This window comes from Moschus berezovskii, chromosome 9 (assembly GCF_049115385.1).
Source record: "Moschus berezovskii isolate FMDL1 chromosome 9, NW_MosBer_1.0, whole genome shotgun sequence".
NCBI lineage: Eukaryota > Metazoa > Chordata > Mammalia > Artiodactyla > Moschidae > Moschus > Moschus berezovskii.
Window position 1 is genome coordinate 44,121,107 of NC_142468.1, and position 17,670 is coordinate 44,138,776.

At 40.0% G+C, this 17,670-nt stretch overlaps 1 protein-coding gene across 2 annotated transcripts in view; it reads left to right on the forward strand.

Moving 5' to 3' along the window:
• Positions 1 to 6,724: 6,724 nt before the first annotated feature.
• Positions 6,725 to 17,670, forward strand: part of USP8 (ubiquitin specific peptidase 8) — a 63,191-nt gene continuing 52,245 nt past the window's right edge. For both annotated transcript variants that reach the window (XM_055437481.2, XM_055437480.2), the window contains exon 1: positions 6,725 to 6,863. The gene's annotated coding sequence lies outside the window, so the exon portion shown is untranslated. The remainder of the gene's footprint in view (positions 6,864 to 17,670) is intronic.

A 17,670-nucleotide genomic window follows, 5' to 3' on the forward strand; every position in this document is an offset into this window, starting at 1 on the left:
GGAGTATATTGAAGGGTATTACTGATGCCGCTGCTAAGTCGCTTCAGTCATGTCTGACTCTGTGCGACCCCATAGACGGCAGCCCACCAGGCTCCCCCGTCCCTGGGATTCTCCAGGCAAGAACACTGGAGTGGGTTGCCATTTCCTTCTCCAACGCGTGAAAGTAAAAAGTGAAAGTGAAGTCACTCAGTTGTGTCCGACTCTTAGTGACCCCATGGACTACAGACCACCAGGCTCCTCCATCCATGGGATTTTCCAGGCAAGAGTACTGGAGTGAGTTGCCATTTCCTTCTCCGTGAAGGGTATTAAGCCACTCCTTAATTTTTCCTCCTAGGTGCTAGCCACCTCTACAGTCTGGTAGTATATTCATTGAGGACCAATTATACGCCAAGCATTAGTTAAACCCTTGTTTAACATATATATGGAATTTTTTTTTCAACTATCTGTATCCATGTGCTTATCCATTTTTCAAATATCCAGATTCCTTATGTTTATCCATGTTGAAACATAAGTTGGAACAGTGGGAATCATCTTTATAATCTGGTAATGACATTTTGCCAGAGAAGGCAATGGCAACCCACTCCAGTGTTCTTGCCTGGAGAATCCCAGGGACGGTGGAGCCTGGTGGGCTGCCATCGATGGGGTCGCACAGAGTCGGACATGACTGAAGTGACTTAGCAGCAGCGACAGCAATGACATTTTGCACTTTTATCCTCAACAGGATAAAAAACATAAACCATCTGATCTTTTCCATATAGTCCAGTCATGAAGCAGTAGGAAAAAAAAATCTACTTATGCATTTTTACCTTATTCCAAATCATCACACTCCTAGAAACAGTTTTCTGAATAGGCTCATCCAGTCATCCCATTTTTACCTGTGAACATACTATACAAAGCATGCCTTCCCCATACTGTACAAAAACAGGCAGAGACACTCACTCACTCCATGACATTCTGAAACATGCTCATCTCTCCAGAGGTACTGCCTAATCACTGAGATATTTATGCAGTTCACAGCCCAAGAAGACCCACTGAGAGGATGAATGTTCTGACTCTTTTTGCATATCTATATATTCATACCTCTGTAATTAAACTCTAACAGAGTAACTGACATGGAAGAAAGATCAACCAGAATGACATGCTGTTTTTACACATCTCTGCCACAAATAGGATCATTAAAAATGACTTGGGCATTGTACTTCTGCAGATTATAGAATGACATACTGATGGATTTAGAAGTCTAAAATATTGCAGAGAATAATGTATAAAGAATCTCCTCCTCTAGTTAACATTTCAAAAATCTTCCATAAGATTTCTCACAAACAGCTATTTCAAAAATGAATTCAGATTGAAGAGACTGTTTTCTCATTTCTTGAGGTAGACCCTGATGCTGGGAAAGACTGAATGCAAAAGGAGAAGGGGCTGGCAGAGGATGAGATGGTTCGAAAGCATCATCAACTCAGTGGACATGAATTTGAGCAAACTCCAGGAGACAGTGAAGCACAGGGAAGTCTGGCATGCTGCAGTCCATGGCATCACAAACAGGTGCACACAACTTGCTGACTGAACAACAACGAAGGTGGAGTTCATGACCACCAGCATCAGTGTCACTAGATATGGTGCTGGCAGTGGTTTAGTTGCTAAGTCGTGTCCGACTCTTGCGACCCCGCTGTCAGTGGCCTGCCAGGATCCTCTGTCCATGGGATTCTCCACTAGATAGACATAGATTTTAATGTTTCAGCCTGACCACATGGCACGCGGGATCTTAGTTCCCTAACCAGGGATTGAACCCATGCCATCTTCATTGGAAGTGTCAAGTCTTAACTAGTGGACTGCCAGGGAAGTCCTTGCCATAGATATTTTAAAATGGAAATTTGTTGTTTTTTCCTTATCTTTTCAGTGTAAGTGAGAAGTTGGTGCTTATGTGGCCTGCTGGATAACCTGGGTGCTCTTATTCTCTTTCTGCAGCCTAGCAACAAGCTAGCTTAGCAGGGTGTGCTGTGAGGCCTCAGACAGAAACTAGAATTGATAAGGAAAATTCCACAGGGTACTAGTCTCAAAAATCTTGCTTTTTAAGCCAATAAAATTGTAGCTGCAATAGAAAAGCTCAGTTTTCCAAATTGGCTGGGTGATCCCTGCTCCCTCCCTACTCCTCCAAAAGTATGTGAGCAGGCAGGGAGTAGGGATTCCTCTTCTGGCAGTTTTCCCAGGCCCAGGGACAACTCTCCATGGGCTGGCTAGCGGGTGGGGGATCCCAAGCATTTGGCTAACCCTGAGTCTATAAATTTTTGCTTTGGGTCTGCACTGTTATTGTGCTTATTCAAGCCATATATTGCTTGATAATACTGAAGTTTGAAAACTGGGCATGAATCATTTAATTATATTTACCTATAATCTGTAAAAAGTAAATACCTTTTCAAAAATCTCACCCTTACTCCCATAGACAACATTACATTATTATTTTTCCCAAATTTTAAACTTTTAATTTTGTATTGTAGTATAGCCAACTAACAATGTTGTGGTAGTTTCAGGTCTTTAGATACTTGAGTTGTATAAATGTGAATAAATTCCAGAAAGACTTTTTGGAATTTTGGCTTAAAAAGCATCCTCTTTAAGTGTTTCCTTAAAATGTCACTATAGCTAAAGCTTAATACTTTTTTTTTTTTTGTAAATACGTAGAAAAGACTTAAGCATGTGGGTTGATTCTATGATCTCAACTAAGTACACTGATAGCGCAACCATTTCTGTGGTTATTGGATGGGATTCTCTTTCTGCCAGTTAGTATTAACATGACAAAAATGGTAAAGACAATTCTTAAGAAGGTTTACTAACTCTTTGATGCCCTCAGTCAAGTAGGTGAAAATTCTTTGATAGGGTCAACAAACTGAAAACTCTACCTTGTTAGGATAAAACCATGTGTGTCACCGTTTGTCACATTGTATTCTGAGTATTCTATCTGCAAGGAAAATCTAATGGAAGCAGGAAGATACAGAAGACAAGAGTTCAATGGAGAATCACTGAAGAACATAATAACCAGATTAAAACTTTTCTGTTTAGATAGAAAAACAAAACCTGAAAGGAGAGAAAACTTGTCTATAAGATTGTGAAGGGGTTAAAAAAAGGATGTATACCTGCTCATTAAATCCCGAAATCATAGAATCAGGATGTATCTCTAAAACTTTATTAAGTTTAGGCCAATTAGAGAAAAGCATAACTTCACATAAAAAACAGAATTTGAATCACCCTAAATGGTGACATAGTAAATTTTTTACAACTTCAGAGATGAACCAATCTGGTAGAGTCTTAGTGAAGTGCAAGAGTGGTGAAAATATGATCTTTGAAGTTGATATCCAGGAGAATAGTTAAAGACTTGCCACCACTTTTCTGGGGACGCATCCCCTAGAGATAAAATGTCTGATGAGCCATGCAACATCTCCAAGGTGATGATCATTATGATTTTAGAAAATAAAAACTATGAATAGAAAAGAATAAGAGATTAATAAAAAAAAATCACAGGACATGCATGCTTTGACTAAAAGACAATTGGGATGAACATCTGTGCATAATGTACATTTTATCATACATATGAAATCTACATTTTCTCATATTAACTTGTGGTTCATTCTTATGTTATTTTGGGATAAGCACGTTTTATTGACCTTCAAGGCCCATATAAACTGTGCTCTGTTCTCTCCTCACCCCTCTGAGATCATCTCCTATCAGGATCCAACTCACTCACTCTATTCTAGCCACACTGTCCTCCTTGCTGTCCCTCCTGCACACTCACATTTTCCTGCCTCACTGCCTTCACTGGTACTGCTCCCATTGCCTGGATGCTTCACCCCACAAGTATCCACTGCATGCTCCCTCTTTTCACTAAATGCTCTATGGAAATGTGACTTTGTCAGAGAGTTCTTCCCTGACTGTCTCATCAAAAATACCACTGTCTTTGCTGGCCCTTTACCCAATTTCATTTTTCATTTTAGCACTTAACAACACCTAACACCGTCTACATTTGACCTTTGAACAACATAGGGACCAAGGGCACCAAGCCTCTGCAGAATTGAAGAACTGAGTACAACTTATAATTGAGCACCGGAATCCCAGGTTCCTCTGGATCTAGTTCACTTCCACAACCGCAGATTTGCTCAACCTCAGATTGTGTACTACTGTAGTATTTATCACTGAAAAAAAAATTCACATTTAAGTGGACCTGGGCAATTCAAACTTATGTTGTTCAAGGATCAATTGTATATGTATTTGCTTATCATATGTCTCGCCTACCTGAATGTAAGTTGAAGAGGGACTTTATAACCTAAGTCGAGAACAATCCCTGGGGATTCTCTGGTGGTTCAGTGGTAAGGAAATCTGTCAATACAGGGGACACAGGGTCAATCTCTGATCTGGGATGATCCCACATGCTGCAGAGCAACTGGGCCTGTGCACCACAACTACTGCTTGTGCTCTAGAGCCTGGATGCCAAAACTACTGAGCCCACATGCTGCAGCTACTGAAAACTGCATGCCCTAGAGCCTGTGCTCAACAACAGAAGCCACTGCAATGAGAAGCCTGCACATCGAAACTAGAGAAAAGCCCCCACAGCAACAAAAACCCAGCACAGCCCAAAATAGAGAAACAAATAAAAATAAATTTTAAAAAGAAACACTATAAATAAAATAAAATAAAATAACTCATACTTTACTATATGTAAAATATAGTACATATATTCAGTAGATACTTATTGAGTAGATGGAGGATGAGTCAGGTTCAGTGACGTTTCAGACTGCTGCTTTCGCTATATGGCCCGGGAAAACCTATGGTTAAATACAGGCTATGTCTTCTAAACAGCTAGTGACACTTGCTTAGATCCTGGGCACCATAGATACTGCTATCTGGTTTGTTACAGTACACATTTGAACAAGAGTTAGGGACTACAATTCCGTTTAGTAAGCATAGTTTCATCTAGGTAACCCTGCTCCTTAGGAACTCCTGTTCCACTAAGTTTTAAAAGTCCAGAGCCTGTCCCCAGATTTCTCAGTTTCCCAGGAATGTTCTCGTTTCTTCCTGCTTTCACCAACTCAGTTGTTTTGGAATCATCTTGTCATCTTGTGCATTGTTTCTCTCCCACTCCTGTTGACCCACGTGGGCACTCAAGCAAATGACTTGTGTTTTAGCAAACCTGACTGATGTTTTAGGGAAGTTGGGGAATTTTACCTACTGGGAGGGTGGGGTCAGCATTGGGACAACTAAATCAGACAGCAAAAATAACTTTAGGTGGATGTTAAAGAGTCCTATTTTTAAAACCTGTCATCCCACCATAGGAGACTCTTTTCATTGGTTGTTTCATTCTTATGGGCATTTCCTTTTCTTCATCACCTTATATTTCTAGGTCCTGTCTCCCAGATTGTCTTCAGCGAAATTCAAATTCTTCCTCTTTGTTTGGTTCCTACTCCTGAACTCAACTCTGGATTATTAGCATACTCAAATTCATCAAAATGCTCCCCCCTCCCACCCTGGCCCCCCAAAACCAAACAACCAACAACCAAATTACTTCCTTAAGGTCCACTCTCAAAGGTATATGCAATTTTCCCTCAGTTATGAAAAATTTGCTAAGGCTTCCTAGTTAGTAGTCTCCAGTAATAAAGTATAGCTAATATTATTAGCAATTTTAATCTTTTGGTTAAACAGTGTATATCTTTGATATAAAAGAAGTACTGTATTTTTGCAGGTATTTCACAGCAAAGGAATGGAAATTAACATTAATGGAAAGACTGTGTGTGTTTGTGTATGCTCAGTCTCTCAGTGGTATCCAACTTTTTGTGATCTCATGGTCTGTGGGCCACCAGGCTCCTCTGTCCATGGAATTTTCCAGGAAAGAACTACTGGAGGAATGTTGCCATTTCCTCCTGCAGGGGATCTTCCTGACCAAGGCACCAAACTCAGATCTCCTGCATCGGCAAGCAGATTATTTACCACTGAGCCACCTGGGAAGCCCAATGGAAGGACTACTATGTGTGAAACACTATTGGACTAGTTGCTTTCATTTATTCATTATGAATTTATTGAACACATATTTGGCACTTAATGCTTAATGCACTTAGTAGATAGACCTCACCTTCCAGCTTTTCCATCCTTGAGACACTTGCATTGTCCCTGAGGACTTAAGTGACCATGGCCTATCACTCCATCCAAGCTACTTTATTTTACATGTAATCGGAGCATTCAATCACCTATAAAGAATCACCTCAGGACAAAGTTCGGACCGCTTTTGTTTTTGTAAGACTGGGTTTTTAACTGTGTATGCGCATATATAATATGCTTTAGAACCGTATCTATTCTTCTCTTACCAGAGGCGTGGCTTCGGAGAATGTTAAACTTTTGGTCAAAATTTGAGATTCACATCCCCTTTCTAGTCCGCCTTAAACCTCCAATTTGAAGAGAAAGAAGCGTAGTGTTAAAGGCAGCACTGCCTCCGGCGCTGCAAGGCCCAGGATGAGAGTTAACACCAGGTGATAGAACTAAGTCTGAGAAATGCAGGGCGTAGGGGACGGGCGGACAAGCTCGCCCCAAGTAAGCGTAGCCTGGGCAGTACCCAGACCGTCCAGCCAAACCATCCTCCTTAGCTCTCCTCGGCCCTTAAGCGAAGCTCCCACAGGCAGAGATGGAACTGGGGAGGAGCAAATAGTCAAGGCCGCGCGCGCGCAACGTGACGTCAGATACGCGACGCGTCGCAACGCAGTGCAAATTGGGAATCGGGGATGAGCTGGGCTGGCTTCCGTCTGGATAGCGATTCTTCCTCGACTTGGTGGGAGATGGGCCTTTGGCGAGGAGGCCGGCGTTAGTGAAGTGCGCCGGGCTCCAAGGTGAGTGCGGGGCTGGGTCCTGGCCTTTGATCCTTGGGAATCCGACCGCAGTGAAGCCCCTTACCTTACACCAGCTGCTGATCACCCGGGAGACAAGCTCTGTCCTCGGAGAGGGGTGGGACAATCGGCTTTTGGAGGAAGGGCCCAACCTCGAGTCTTTCTGCTGTCCACCTAGGGTTGCCCAGCGAGTTCCGCGTGGGCTCTGGTTTTCCGGTCTCAGAAGGTGGCCTTGACCATTCTTACATCTTCTTGGACAGTCAAACCGACTTTGACCTCCTTCCTCTTGCCTCCGTTCTCGGATTTACTTGCATCCCCAGGCCTTAATACAGCCTCTCAAGAGTGTTTTTTAGTCCATCTTCTGATCCAGTCAAACTTGCTTTTAGTGAAGTTCAAATATGCGTTTAAAGAAGCTATGAGCGCATTAGAGTTAAAACTGTGACTTCCCCAAATAAAAGCTTTTCTTTCCTAAAATGTGCCCTCTCTCCCGGAGTTGTGGGATAAGTTAATTTCACCTCCACTCCACCTTGAAAATTATTAGAACCCTGAATTTATACCTAAGCCTGCAGGCCACACTTCTCGGTTTATTTGCTCCAGTTCATTTTGTGACCTTGAAACAAGTCCCTTAATCACTAACAAAATATATACCTGAAGACAGAGGTGTTGCAGAATCTAAGGAATTTAATACTTGTTAAGAGCCCTGAGGGTTTCAACTATAGGGGATGCGGAAATAAAGATTTTACTCTCTCTAAATCTGCAAACATCCTAATTTTTGTATACTTTCTACTGCAGCCGTGAAAAATGCCCAGTGGTCTTTGTTAGGAAAGTGTTCCTCTTGTAGTCTTTTTCTGCAGCTTTGCTATGTAAGCAGATTTTGCATTTCAACAGATTCTGTTTAAGATTCATTGTTGAATGTCTTTCACGATGGATTTAGATCATTTCTCATGATTCCAGAATACTGGTCTAATCTGTCTGAAAGGTTTCCAGTAGGTTGTGTTATGTTTCTAACATGTTGAAATAAGTATTCCATTTCTTGTGACACATTAGGTGTATCTTTTAAATTAGATAGTAAGGACACAGCAACCTGTCACTAATGACATAAATACATACTAATTGCACATAGGTATGCATTGTAGTTTTTGAGAAAACAATGCATGAGAAAAACAAAAATATTTTAAGGATGTCTTTCTATAATTTTTTAATATATTTACTTGAACTTTGTCAGTTGTTATGGTCTTTTGTTTATTAGTATGAACACAATAGGAAAGAACCAGGATGGCTTTTGTAAAGTAGAAGAGTCAGTACATCAGATTTTTTTTCTATAAAATGTCTGACATTATATTTTATTATGAACATTATATTTTATTATGAACATGAAAATATACTTATTTTTGGAGAGATGAAAAGGAAAAAGTGTTCATTAAATATGAGGTGCTAATAAGTTGGACATTATAGAGTCTTCTTTGTTTTAATCTTGGTTATTGTCTCAGTTGCCTATTGCTATATAACACTTCACTCTAAAACAAAGTAGCTTAAAGCTACAGTTTATTATCTCATGTTTCTTGGGCCAGCTGGATTCAGCTGGTTGCTTCTCAATGAAGGTTTCTTATATTTGTAGTCCGATATCCAGCTAGGATTGGAGTCATCTGAAAACTCAGCTGGGCAGAACATCCAGGATGGCTCATTCCTGTGGATGGCAGTTGATGTTGGCTGAGAGTTCAGCTGAGATGTTTGGCTGAGAGTTCAGCTGAGATGTCGACTGGAGTGCCTGCAATATAGCCTCTTCATGTGTCTTAGACATAGCACAGCATGGAGGCTGAGTTCTAAGAGCAAGTGTTTGAAGGAAGTGGAAGCTTTCTCTTAAAAGCTTTTCAAGCCTGGATCCAGAAATTGGCACAGCATTACTTCCAATATTCTCTATTCATTAGAGCAGTTAGAGTCCTCCCTCCACCAGATAATAAATAGACTTTTGAAGGAGCCAGTGCTGATAATAACTTGTGGCCATCTTTCAGTTCAGTTCAGTCGCTCAGTCATGTCCGACTCTTCGCGACCCCATGAATCACAGCACGCCAGGCCTCCCTGTCCATCACCAACTCCCGGAGTTCACTCAAACTCATGTCCATCGAGTCGGTGATGCCATCCATCCATCTCATTCTCTGTCGTCCCCTTCTCCTCCTGCCCCCAATCCCTCCCAGCATCAGAGTCTTTTCCAGTGAGTCAACTCGTCGCATGAGGTGGCCAAAGTATTGGAGTTTCAGTGGCCATCTTTAGCGTACCATAATTTTGTTGACAAGGTTGTGTTAGACTAATACTTAGATATAATAGATGCAGAGTAAGTTACACTTCGGATTTTTTTTAGCCGTCTCATGTCACATTGTAATTTTTGGAGCATTTTTTGAAGAAATTTTTTCATTTGATACCTTTGAAAACTTTATAGAAGCAGATGGATTATTTCCGTTTTGCAGATGAAAATAAACTGAGCAATGGCACTGGTGGCATTGGAAGATTTAAGGAATTTGCCCAGAGTCAAATGATAGTAAGTGGAAATGAGACTAAGACTTGTAGTACTTTCATAATATAGGATTTATTAGTAAATGATGACATGTTATATTAAACTTATTTTGAAATTACATATTTATAACCATACTAATTCAGGTAACACAGTACTCATGTATAGTGAATAAAATTAGTGTTGAGAGAGCTAAACTTTGTCTCTTCTAACACAATACAGTTTAGTCTTTCATAATACTAAATTATCTGAAATGTACCAGTAATGATGTGAACCTTCATGTCTTTTTTTAAATTGAAGCAAAGTTGATTTCCAGTGTTTTAGGTGTACAGTAAAGTGATTCAGTCATATGTATATGTATTCTTTTTCAGATTCTTTGGCATTATAGTAGGATGTTATAAGATACAGAGTATAGTTCCCTGTGCTATACAGTAGGTCCTCATTGTTTATTCATTTTACATATAGTAGTGTGTATCTGTTAATTCCAAATTTATCCCTCCCTACCCTCCTTCCCCTTTGGTGACCATAAGCTTGTTTTCTATGTCTATATTTCTGTTTTGTAAATAAGTTCATCTATATCATTATTTTAGATTCTATATGTAAGTGATAATCATATGATATTTGTCCTGATGTCTCTTTAATGTCATGAAATGAAATTATTATACATTATAATATCAATTTCAAAACAGATTGAAAAGATGTGGGTATAGGAATCCTGGAGGTTTTATTTTAGTTTTTTAATTATAAAATATTAAAAGTAAAAATGATTTCTCATAATTTTTGGTAGGTTGGGAATGATATAACTTAAGATGTTGATTTCAGCTGAAAACTAATTGTCATCTTCAGACTGTTTTATTGCTTCTGGTAACATACTTATATCCATTCTTTGTGCTCATGGTTCTGTCTTGAGTGTGTGTTAGAATTAACCTGAAGAGCTTTATAAAAATTCTTATGTTCAAATCTCACTCAGATTCTAATTGAACTATTTAGGAATGCATTCTGGGCATCAGTATTTTTTTCTAGTTCTTTGAGTGATTCTGATATACAACTAGGGTAGTTCAGTTCAGTCGCTCATTCGTGTCTGACTCTCTGCGACCCCATGAATCATAGCATGCCAGGCCTCCCTGTCCATCACCAACTCCCAGAGTTCACTCAAACTCATGTCCATCGAGTCGGTGATGCCATCCAGCCATCTCATTCTCTGTCGTCCCCTTCTCCTCCCGCCCCCAATCCTTCCCAGCATCAGAGTCTTTTCCAGTGAGTCAACTCATCACATGAGGTGGCCAAAGTATTGGAGTTTCAGTTTAGCATCAGTCCTTCCAATGAACACCCATGACTGGTCTCCTTTAGGATGGACTGGTTGGATCTCCTTGCAGTCCAAGGGACTCTTAAGAGTCTTCTCCAACACCACAGTTCAAAAGCATCAATTCTTCGGCAATCAGCCTTCTTCACAGTCCAACTCTCACATCCATACATGACCACTGGAAAAACCAAAGCCTTGACTAGACGGACCTTTGTTGGCAAAGTAATGTCTCTGCTTTTTAATATACTATCTAGGTTGGTCATAACTTTCCTTCCAAGGAGTAAGTGTCTTTTAATTTCATGGCTGCAGTCAGTATCCACAGTGATTTTGGAGCCCCCAAAAATAAAGTCTGACACTGTTTCCATTGTTTCCCCATCTATTTGCCATGAAGTGATGGGACCAGATGCCATGATCTTTGTCTTCTGAATGCTGAGCTTCAAGCCAACCTTTTCACTCTCAAACCATAGCTTTTTTTCTGGTACTTACTAAGTACAGTTGGGTTCCCAGCTCATCCATTTGTCATCTGCTAAGAAAAATTGAAGAGATAAAGAGGGAGAAGAGATAAGAAATGGAGCAAGGTTAAATATGTAGAAAGACACCTATTTATTGTGTAAAACAGTTACCCTTGTCTTTTTTCTAGGAATGATCCTTCTTAATAAAACCAAAAAATTTTTGGCATGGTATGTTAGTGCCTATATTAGGTTACGTTGCTTTGTCTTACCATTGTGTACTTACCTTTCATCTTAAGAGACAGAAACTACTTGAGGAGGTATATTCTTTGTATTCTCTCTAGCCCCCAGCCCTGCACTTTGTATTCTAAATGTTTACCAAATTGAAGCCAGTTTTTAGTCACTCTTCAGAACTAAGGCTAGTTATTTTACTCTGTTTTTCTTTTTAGCAGTGTAAGAACTTTGTAACTTTGGAATTCTCCAAGTTCCAGCCCTTCAGGTATCTTGTCAGCTGTGGAGAAACAAGATACCATTTCCTCAGTGATTCATCCTCCTGATATTAGTTACTAGTGTGAATGATGGTTATGTTTTTAAAACGATTTTAGAAGTTTTAAAATATACATAAAAGTGAAGAGAATAGAATTATTTAAACTATCCTAGATAATTTATTATTTCAATGTCAATACTTTGTTATCTCCCAAAATAATAGGGATTATAAAAGTTAACATCAATGCCTTAATAGTTGATTTAATATCTATTTGGTCTTTCTGTAAACTTGGTATCTAATTACATATTACATCTCTATCAGGGCATTTTTTTTAGATATTATTTCTTTGTCATATACTTAAAATGTTCAAATTTTTTTTGTAAATCAGTGGTTCTTATATGGGGTTAATCCTTCCCCCCCCCACCCCCATCCCGGACATTTGTCAGTCAGGAAACATTTTTGTTTGTCACAGCTGGAGAGATGTGGATACTACTGGCATCTAGTGGGTAGAGGCCAGGGGTGCTGCTAAACCTGCAATGTGTAGGGCAGCCCCACAGCAAAGAGTTATTCAGCCCAACATGTGAGTAGTGCCCTAGTTGAGAAATGCTGCTGTAAACTGGTCAGTTTTTTAAACTACAGTATTCCTTTTTTGTTGTTAATAGCACTATCATTGTTCCCATTTCTCAGGGTTTGAAAGTGTGTGTGTGTGCACTTAAGAGAGAAAATATTGTTTCGGTCAAAGCATGTTTCTACCTTTTTATGTTCTTTTTTCCTTGACCTGCTAGTTATTCTTTTCTAAAGTATCATTCCCTTGTTTCTGTTTCCTTCAAATCTGTCTTACATATCCCCACTTTGACCTGCCCAGAAGTACTGTTTTCCTTTCAAGGAAGGTCTGGCTCCTTACTGTGTGCTGAATTAAATATAGATAATTTTGGGTGGCTTCAAAAGTTCTCCATTATATAACTCCGTTGCTTTACCTAATAGAATTTATTATTGCTTCGTTCCGTTCCGTTCAGTTGTGTCCAACTCTTTGCGACCCCGTGGACTGTAGCCTACCAGGCTTCTCCGTCCATGGGATTCTCCAGGCAAGAATACTGGAGTGGGTTACCATTTCCTTCTCCAGGGGATCTTCCCGGACACTTTAACCTCTGAGCCACCAGGGAAGCCCTTATTATTGCTAGCCAGCAGTTATTAAAGGTTGACTCTAAGGACTACTGAAGTAGTTGTTAGAGATCTAGCATGTTAGAGTAATGACTTGTAAAGATGAGTAAGTGTAATTCCTTGACCTAATTGATTATTTCCTAATAATCCCTATTATATTCTTTATTTTTCTCACTACTTTCCTATACTGATTCCTCTTTTTGTGTTTTTCTTTGTGTTGATTTCCTCTTCTGCGTGCCCTCCTTTTTGACTCTCTTCATAGCTAACTCCTGTCCTTAGGGCAGGTGGCTGTCTTTTATCACAGCATCATGATACTGCATGCTTATGAGGTATGAGTAACTTAAAGTGTAGTCACACTTGTCATCTGGTCCAAATTCTGTAGGAATCAATATCTGAAGGAATGATATAGGTAACAAGTAGTATAGGATTTAGATGAAGAAATAAGCTCGAGATCTGGGACCATCAAGGATGGAAGAGGTGAAACTTAAGTTGTTTTGGCCGCACCTTGCGGCATGTGGACTCTTAGTTCCTTAAGTAGGGATCGAACTTGTGCCCCCTGCACTGGAAGTGTAGAATCTTAACCACTGGATCTCCAGGGACTTCGCTTAAATTGGTTTTTGAAGGACAGAGGATCAGATTTTAAAGAGTACAGTCTGGGCTGGAAGAAGCTCCCCTCTCGCCCCAAGTTACACTGAATTTTTCCCTCCTTTTTACTTCCCAATGAATGGAGTTAATATATTTGTGCATTTATATATATATATATATATATATATATAGTAGGAATTAGTTGTTGGCTTATTATTTAACGAGTATTAGTTTGGTCTTGGTAACTAGACTAAGATATTTGTGACCACAAGTCCTGTGGTACTATCTCCCTAGAGAAATTACTCAAAGTAGCCAGTCTCTATTACAGGCTTACAGCTTGTACTAGAATATAAATGAGTACACTGCTTTCCTCCTAAAGAAAGTCTTGCTACTATGAAAAACTCAGCTTACTTAATTGGTTTACATTCTGTTATAAGCTTATTTTATCACAGACTGGTAACCAGCAATTCCTCAACCAGCACTGGTCTGTAGACCACATTTGGAGTATAGCATTGCTCTGCAGGACTTCTTCACTTTTTCAGTTGTAACCTATAGTAAGAAATATATTTCATGTTTCTACCCAGTGCTCTGTAGGTGCATACACAGGTACGCATAGCCTAAACTAAAATTTCATGAAACAATTCTTAACCTTACTGTGTGTGACATGGTCTGATAGTTTCTCTTTAGGATTTAGTTTGTTTTTTAATGATGATTGTGACCTTCTAAATTGGTTTTTTAAAACACTGTGCTTGTCACTGAACACACAGTAAATACTCAGACAATACTATAAGTTTTGTTTTGTTTTTTAGCAGTGATTTAATTCTTGAAAGGGTTCAGCCCTCAGGTATTGCTTTGAAACAGATTATTTCATCAATACTCACTTGTCTGGGCATTTTAACTGGAAGGGTGTTGAATGGATTATATGAAATTTAAGACAGTCAGATGATGTCTCGTGAATACTGTTGCTGTCTGAAGGCCAGAGATGGGGGGAGATGAGATGATGGATGGCCAACAAAGACAAACTTCACTTTCCTTTCAGTCTTGCCAGCAACCTTGGCAGTAACTGGTGTGAAGCCCTTGTTCAGGTATCTTGACCAGTCTGAATGACCAGACACCTCAGTTGTTACTTTTTTTACTTTTTAGTCTCTACTCTGTGGTTCAAGTCATCTAATGGCTAGTTCTCTTTGGAAGGATCAGAAAGATGTCAACAGGAAAGAGAGGGGTGTATATGCCTTCCATTTTCTCTCTATTATCAACTCATTTTCAGCACTGCCTGGTTTTCATTTTTGGAACGTTGCTGTTTGATTAAGCTGGAGTCCTTAATCTTTGTCAGGTTTACACATCTTAAGCATTTATTTTTTGTTTTAGAAGACCTTTTTTCTTACATATATTTATTTTATTTTTTTGTACTTAAAATCTTTTTTGAAGTGTACATAGTTTTCTTGGGTTATATGTTGTATTTAGTTCTAGAGCTCAACAAGCAGCTTTTAAAATTGAGTTCTGTAGTTATTTAACATTCCTATTGTAAGTATCAGTGGGTTTGTTGTTACAGTTGCAGCCAAAGTACGAAATTGTAAATCCATTCAGTTATTCTGGCCTTGAATTATTTTATGTCATTCTCTTTTGAAATTTCTTTAATGGCAAAATGCAGCAGAATGACTTATCAAAAATATAGTTCATTAAAGTTTACATGCATTTAAGTTGGATTCGTATTCTTCTTTGCTTTCTCATGCAATTAGGGAAAAATACCCTTTACTTTGTGCTTTGACTTCTTCAGAAATATATGTGATTGTAAAGGCTGAAATAGAAATTAAGGCAATGCTGGATGTGTTTTTAACACTAGGCATCTATCTGACAGTATAACTTGTTTCCTGAAAATGGAAACAACTGTGATCCTCTGATGACACAATCAGAGAAAGTCATTCTTTATTTCAGCTGTTCTCAAAAATCAAATAAGGACAGAAAAGATAACTTAAAAAAAGCAAAATCTTTCTCCTAGACACCCTCATTAACAACTTTGATGTTGTCACAATCTTATCCCTATACTTTGCCTCCGAGTGTCTAATCAGTTGTCAGGTTCTGTCAAGAATATGTCTCAGTCAAAGAGTCACCTTTGTGGGGTCTCTAATGTTTATCTGCCTCCTCCGTTCCATCTCTGCTGCCCTAGTTCTGACCTTCATCATGTTTCCTTAGGATCATTATAATGGGTAACTAATGTCTTCCTTATCTCTAGTCTTTTAAAGCCTAACCTTGTACTGTTTGTTTGGATCATATAACTGTTCTTAGATCCTTGCTTATGGCTCTCTGTTCTGTTCTGTTCCGTCGCTCAGTCGTGTCCGACTCTTTGCGACCCTGTGGACTGTAGCCTACCAGGCTTCTCCGTCCATGGGATTCTCCAGGCAAGAATACTGGAGTGGGTTACCGTTTCCTTCTCCAGGGCATCTTCCCGACCCAGGGATCGAACCCGGGTCTCCCACATTGGAGGCAGATGCTTTAACCTCTGAGCCACCACCTTTAGGAAAAAAGTAAATGCTTTAATGTGACATTCACAGCCTTCCATTTATCTGTTTCTAGACTATTTTTCTGGCCTTCAGTTCAGTTCAGTTGCTCAGTTGTGTCCAACTCTTTGCGACCCCATGAACCGCAGCATGCCAGGCCTCCATGTCCATCACCAACTCCTGGAGTCCACCCAAACCTATGTCCATCGAGTTGGTGATGCCATCCAACCATCTCATCCTCTGTCCTCCCCTTCTCTTGCCCTCAATCTTTCCCAGCATCAGGGTCTTTTCAAATGAGTCAGCTCTTCTCATCAGGTGGCCAAATTATTGGAGTTTCAGCTTCAACATCAGTCCCTCCAATGAACACCCAGGACTGATCTCCTTAAAGATGAACTGGCTGGATCTCCTTGCAGTCCACGGGACTCTCAAGAGTCTTCTCCAGCACAGTTCAAAAGCATCAATTCTTCGGCGCTCAGCCTTCTTTATAGTTCCAACTCTCACATCCATACATGACCACTGGAAAAACCATAGCCTTCACTAGACGGACCTTGGTTGGCAAAGTAATGTTTCTGCTTTTTAATATGCTGTCTAGGTTGGTCATAACTTTCCTTCCAAGGAGCAAGCGTCTTTTAAATTCATGGCTGCAGTCACCATCTGCAGTGATTTTGGAGTCCCCCAAAATAAAGTCAGCTACTATTTCCACTGTTTCCCCATCTATTTGCCATGAAGTGATGGGACCGATGCCATGATCTTAGTTTTCTAAATGTTGAGCTTTAAGCCAGCTTTTTCACTCTTCTCTTTCACTTTCATCAAGAGGCCCTTTAGTTCTTCTTCACTTTCTGCCATAAGGGTGGTATCATCTGCATATCTGAGGTTATTGATATTTCTCCCGGCAATCTTGATTCCAACTTGTGCTTCCTCCAGCCCAGTGTTTCTCATGATGTACTCTGCATATAAGTTAAATAAGCAAGGTGACAATATATAGCCTTGATGTACTCCTTTTCCTATTTGGAACCAGTCTGTTGTTCCATGTCCAGTTCTAACTGTTGCTTCCTGACCTGCATACAGGTTTCACAAGAGGCAGGTCAGGTGGGCTGGTACGGCCATCTCTTGAAGAATTTTCCACAGTTTGTTGTGATCCACACAGTCAAAAACTTTGGCATAGTCAATAAAGCAGAAATAGATGTTTTTCTGGAACTCTTGCTTTTTCAGATATTGGCAATTTGATCTCTGGTTCCTCTGCCTTTTCTAAAACCAGCTTGAACATCTGGAAGTTCACCGTTCACGGATTGCTGAAGCCTGGCTTGGAGAATTTTAAGCATTACTTTTCTAGTGTGTGCTGCTGCTGCTGCTGCTAAGTCGCTTCAGTCGTGTTCGACTCTGTGCGACCGCATAGACGGCAGCCCACCAGGCTCCCCCATCCCTGGGATTCTCCAGGCAAGAACACTGGAATTGGTTGCCATTTTGCGTGTGAGATGAGTGCAGTTGTGCGCTCAATTGCACACAGTTGTGTGCAAAGAATTCTTTCGCATTGCTCTTCTTTGGGATTGGAATGAAAACTGACCTTTTCCAGTCCTGTGGCCACTGCTGAGTTTTCCAAATTTGCTGGCATATTGAGTGCAGCACTTTCACAACATCGTCTTTCAGAATTTGAAATAGCTCAACTGGAATTCCATCACCTCCACTAGCTTTGTTCATAGTGATGCTTTCTAAGACCCACTTGACTTCACATTCCAGGATGTCTGGCTCTAGGTGAGTGATCACACCATCATGATTATCTGGGTCGTGAAGATCTTCTTTATACAGTTCTGTGTATGC